Here is a 6000-nt window from a genome sequence, read left to right as displayed (position 1 = left end):
ATTTGAAAATTTAGGGTTAGGTCTCTGCCGAATTCATCTCGGACCGACCGAATTGTAGAAATCGGTCTCACCGATTTGGCTTAGGCCATAGAACATGCATTTTCGGTCTGACCAAGTTCGATTCTCTGTGAAACCCTAACAGTCTCGGTGCCACCGAACTGTAACTCGGTCTAACCGAGTTCACTAGTTTAGGTTCCAAAAGCTGCTTCAGTATCACAAAGTTTATCAAATCGGTAGCTCCTAAATGCTTTCTGTGGAGAACTAAGACTAAGTTTTTAAGTCATCTGTTTTGTAAAAACTCTGTACTTTGTGATGCTCATCCACTCTACCTCATCTACATCTATTCACAGAGTTTGCTCTCAGTGATTGCCAAGATGTCTGACCAGAGTGACAGTCAGAACAAATCTGAGGAACATGTGCAATTAAGTGAGGGTTCAGATCCCTCAAGCAACTATGATGAGGGCAGTAGAAGCACACCCAGTAACTTGCCCAAGGCAGCCACTAGAGCAAGGAAGAAGAAAACCTCAGACTCTGAGGATGAAGACTATGTGGCTGTTGAGGATGAGGCCACCTCAAAGAAGAAAGTGCTGAAGAAGGAGTATGGCTCAACTGCTACAACAAAGCCAGGGATGCACAAGAAGGCACCTACCAAGAGAAGGCCAACATCCAAGCCTAGGAAAGCAGCCTTGGAAGAAACTATGGAGTTCACTCTTGAACCCAAAGAGGCTGGAGAAGGTAAGAAGAGAAAAGGGAGGGTCAAGAAGACCACTGCCAGAGTCCTAGGGAGATCATCCATGTTTAAGGATCCAGCAGAAGAAGAGGAAGAGGAAGAGGATGCTCCAGCACCCAAAGCTCAGAAGCTTATGGGAGATGCTATCAAGTCAGGGGCTGCAACATCAATGCCCAAGTCTACTCCCAAAGCTCAAGCTCAGAAGTCAAAGCCCAAGAGGAACATTAGAAGTATTCCTACTGAAGAGAAGAACAAGGCCCCAGTGCCTCAAGCTGAAGAAGAGGATGATGAGTCTCTTGTTTTGAGGAAATTGAAACCCAAGATCCCAGACCACAATGATGCTCATCCAGTAGCTAAAGATATGCACATCAGAAAAGATGCTAGACTGAGATTATGGAGACAGTCTGATCCCTATGCTATTAGGAGGAGGACTATAGTTGATTACAGATTTCATACAAAAGAACAGCAAGACTTCTATGAGACAATTTTTCTTGACAAGAAGCCCATTGTTTGTGACATGAGATGGGTTGATTGGGAATACATCAAGGAGAATGAAGATCATTTCCCAGGAGTATATGACAGCTTCAAAGCATGTGGAGTAGATGAGTTTATTGGACAGAAGCTCACTAAATGGAATGATGAGCTGATCATGCAATTTTACTCCACTGCTCACTTGTACCCAGATAGGAAGATCATATGGATGTCTGAAGGTACTAGGTACCAATCCACTGTTGAAGAATGGGCCAAGCTGATCAATGCCGCAGAGGAACATGAGGATGACTTGGATGTGTATGCCAAGAAGAAGAAAGACCACAACTCCATGGCAAACATGTACAAAGAGATCCCTAATAAAGCTTTGGAGACTCACAAGTTTGGATCAGTACATTACTTGTTGTCTGGTCTGCCTACCATCAACTGGATCCTTAGGCACACATTGCTACCAAAGTCTGGAGATCACAAGATGGTTAGAGGACACTCCATCAACATGCTGCAAATCTGTGATGTCCCTCAAAAGTTCAAAGTCATGAGTCTGATTGTAGAGACAATCAAAAGGACAACTGCTGACAAAAAGAGAAGTTGTGGGTATGCTCCACATATTCAGGAGCTCATCAATTCTAAGATGGGCACAGGAACATACTTGTTGGACAGGGAGCATCTACCCCTATATCCTGAATTTGAAGATAATGAAGTTGTCATGAATGAGAATGAACCATCATCAGCTCAAGCACAGGAGAAGAGAGACAAAGCTAAGGCAGCTAAAGCTGCAAGGATGCCAAGTGCAAAAGAAGCATCCCAGGTGTTCCTCAAAACAATATCAATTGGGCTATCTGATTCAAGCTACACTTAGGATTGAGAAGGGCTTGGCCGCCCTGACTCAGAATCAGGAGAGCCTGGAAAGGATTGTTGAGAGAAAGTTTTATGATCTTGACCTCAAAGTAACTGAGATACAAACTGCAGTTGAGCAGCTCCAGGACGAAGCAGAAGAGAGGAAAGGGAAGGCAATTACTGATGCTTTTCAGCGTGTGCCACGAGGTCAGAGGTCTGCTGCAGTGCCAGTACCAGTTTCTAGAACTACTTTGTCAGCACCAGCAACTACAGCCTCAGTACCACCTCCAGCAGCCACTCCACCAGCTCCAACTACATCGACAGATGCCTTCGTCCTTAGAGTTCTCTCTACACCACCTCCCGAAGACCGAGCCTGAGAGACGCATAGCACTGTGCATTTTCAAAAATTTTGGTAACTTGTTGCCAAAGGGGGAGAAATATGTATAGATCATAGGCTTCGAGAGAGAGTGTTTTGCCTTTTATCTCTCTTGTTTTTGGTTGAACCTTTTTATGCACTTGGTTGATACACTATGTCTTTGTCTGTGTGAGATACTTGTTTGATCATGTGATTGATCATATGCTACCTTAATGCTTGCTTGGATGGTATTATCTATCTCTTATATTCCATATATGATCATTCACTTTGCTTGGTGATGAGTGCATGTTTTTAATATTTATCATTTTGAACGCTCCACCAAGATGTATGTGACATGGAAGAGTGACCCATGATCCTAATCGATTGTGCATTTGTATTAAAAAGCAAATTTTAAATAATGCACAAATTTAGGTGGAGCTCTTGCTTATCACATACTTCTCAAAGCGACGATGTATTTCAATCTTATAATAATTTGTTGAAGCTTTGATCTATATGTTGTCATCAATTACCAAAAAGGGGGAGATTGAAAGTGAAACTATCCCTAGGTGGTTTTGGTAATTCATAACAACATATAGCTCATTGAGATAATACTATTTCAAGATAAATATTTTAGGAAAGCTCAATGATTGGCATGGCATGGATTAGAAATGTGGACCCCTCAAAATGGTAAGGACAAAAGATTGGCTCAAGCTCTAAAGCTCAAGACTCTACAGATTACCTTTTAGTGATCCAAGATCACATTGAGTTCATAGGAAAAGCCAATACTATTAAAAGGGTATGAGGTGTTGCTTAATGAGTTACTTGCTCAAAATGCTTAGTGATATGCTCCAAAACCCTCAACCACTTTATCATATCCACATATGTCCCAAACCAAAAGTCAAACTCGGCCCCACCGAAACTTTCTATCCGGCGCCACCAAGTTTAGTTAACATAGCCATTGCCACAAAACCCTAGTCTTTTCGGTCTCACCGATAGGGATCTCGGTCTCACCGAGATGGGATTGCAAACTCGCTGTTTCCCTTCGTAATGTTTCGGTCCAAACGAAATGAGCGATCGATCCCACCGAGTTCGCAATGCAAACTCTCTGTTTCCCCTTCGTAATGTTTCGGTCCAACCAAGGTGAGCGAATCGGTCCCACCGAGTTTGCCTGACCAACTCTCTGGTTAGCTCATTACCAAAATCGGTCCCATCGAGTTTCTGTAATCGGTCTCACCAAGATTACATTATGCTCTAACCCTAATGAAATCGGTCTCACCGAGTTGACATGTCGGTCCCACCGAAAATCCTAACATTCATATTTTGAACTAAATCGGTCCAACCGAGTTTCATTATTCGGTCCCACCGAGTTTGGTGATTTGTGTGTAACTGTTAGATTTTGTGTGGAGGCTGTAAATACCCCTCCACCCACTCTTCATTCGTGAGGAGAGCTATCAGAACATGCCTACACTTCCATCATACATTTTCTAAGAGAGAACCACCTACTCATGTGTTAAGGTCAAGATATTTCATTCCAATCATATGAATCTTGATCTCTAGCCTTCTCCAAATTGCTTTCCACTCAAATCATCTTTCCACCAAATCCAAATCAGTGAGAGAGAGAGAGAGTTGAGTGTTGGGGAGACTATCATTTGAAGCACAAGAGCAAGGAGTTCATCATCAACACACCGTCTATTACCTTTTGGAGAGTGGTGTCTCCTAGATTGGTTAGGTGTCACTTGGGAGCCTCCGTCAAGATTGTGGAGTTGAACCAAGGAGTTAGTATGAGCAAGGAGATCGCCTACTTCGTGAAGATCTACCTTAGTGAGGCAAGTCCTTCGTGGGCGATGACCATGGTGGGGTAGACAAGGTTGCTTCTTCATGGACCCTTCGTGGGTGGAGCCCTCAGTGGACTCGCGCAACCGTTACCCTTGGTGGGATGAAGTCTCCATCAACGTGGATGTACGATAGCACCACCTATCGGAGCCACGCCAAAAATCTCCGTGTCTACATTGCGTTTGCTCCCTCCAAACTCCTCCCTTTACCTTCATGTGCAATGTTTTACATTTTGCTGCTATACTCTTAGACTTGCATGTGTAGGTTGTTTGCTTGACTAGTGCTAAGTTGCTAAAATCTGCGAAGACTTAAAATTGGGAAAAGGCTAGATTTTTATTTGGTCAAGTAGTCTAATCACCCCCCCCCCTCTGTACATACTTTCGATCCAACAGTATTGAGATACCAACAATCGAATCTCAGGCAAGTAACATACTGATCACAAAGGGAACAACGTATGTTGTTATGCGGTTTGACCGATAAAGATCTTCGTAGAATATGTAGGAACCAATATGAGCATCCAGGTTCCGCTATTGGTTATTGAGCGGAAGTGAGTCTCGGTCATGTCTACATAGTTCTCGAAACTGTAGGGTCCGCAAGCTTAACGTTCAATGATAATCAGTATTATGAGTTTATGTGTTTTGATGTACCGAAGGTAGTTTGGAGTCCCGCATGTGATCACGGACATGATGAGGAGTCTTGAAATGGTCGAGACATAAAGATCGATATAATGGAAGGCTATGTTTGGACACCGGAATGGTTCCGGATGAGTTCGGGCATTTACCGGAGTACCGGGAGGTTACAGAACCCCTCGGGGGCTTAATGGGCCTACATGGGCTTTAGTGGAAGAGAGAGGATAAGGCCAAGCGGAGGGGCGCGCCCCTACCCCCAAGCCCAATCCGAGTTGGGAGGGGGGCGGCCCCCCTTTCCTTCCTCCCCTCTCTCCCTTCCTTCCCCCTCCTAGTAGGACTAGGAAAGGGAGGAACCTACTCCTAGTTGGAGTAGGATTCCCCCCTTGGGGGCGCGCCCAAGGTGGCCGGCCAGCCGGTCCCCTCCTCCACCCCTTTATATACGGGGGAGGGGCACCCCATAGACACACAAGTTGATTGTTTAGCCGTATGCGGTGCCCCCTCCACAGAATTCCACCTCAGTCATATCGTTGTAGTGCTTAGGCGAAGCCCTGCGTCGATAACTTCATCATCACCGTCATCACACTATCGTGCTGACGAAACTCTCCCTTGGCCTCAGCTGGATCAAGAGTACGAGGGATGTCACCGAGCTGAACGTGTGTAGATCGCGAAGGTGACGTGCGTTCGGTACTTGATCGGTTGGATCGCGAAGACGTTCGACTACATCAACCTCGTTTCATAACGCTTCCGCTTTCGGTCTATGAGGGTACGTACACATACTCTCCCCCTCTCGTTGCTATGCATCTCCTAGATTGATCTTGCGTGATCGTAGGAAAATTTTGAAATACTGCGTTCCCCAACACATGTGTTGTCATTTGATGAACGGGATCACATCATTAGAGAATGATGTGATGGACAAGACCCATCCGTTATCTTAGCATAATGATCTTTTAGTTTTTCTGCTATTGCTTTCTTCATGACTTATACATGTTCCTCAGACTATGAGATTATGCAACTCCCGAATACCGGAGGAACACCTTGTGTGCTATCAAATGTCACAACGTAACTGGGTGATTATAAAGATGCTCTACAGGTGTCTCTGATGGTGTTTTTTGAGTTGGCATAGATCG

This window comes from Triticum dicoccoides, chromosome 7A, assembly GCF_002162155.2.
Source record: "Triticum dicoccoides isolate Atlit2015 ecotype Zavitan chromosome 7A, WEW_v2.0, whole genome shotgun sequence".
In the NCBI taxonomy this organism is placed as follows: Eukaryota; Viridiplantae; Streptophyta; class Magnoliopsida; order Poales; family Poaceae; genus Triticum; species Triticum dicoccoides.
This window is presented reverse-complemented; position numbering follows the sequence as displayed.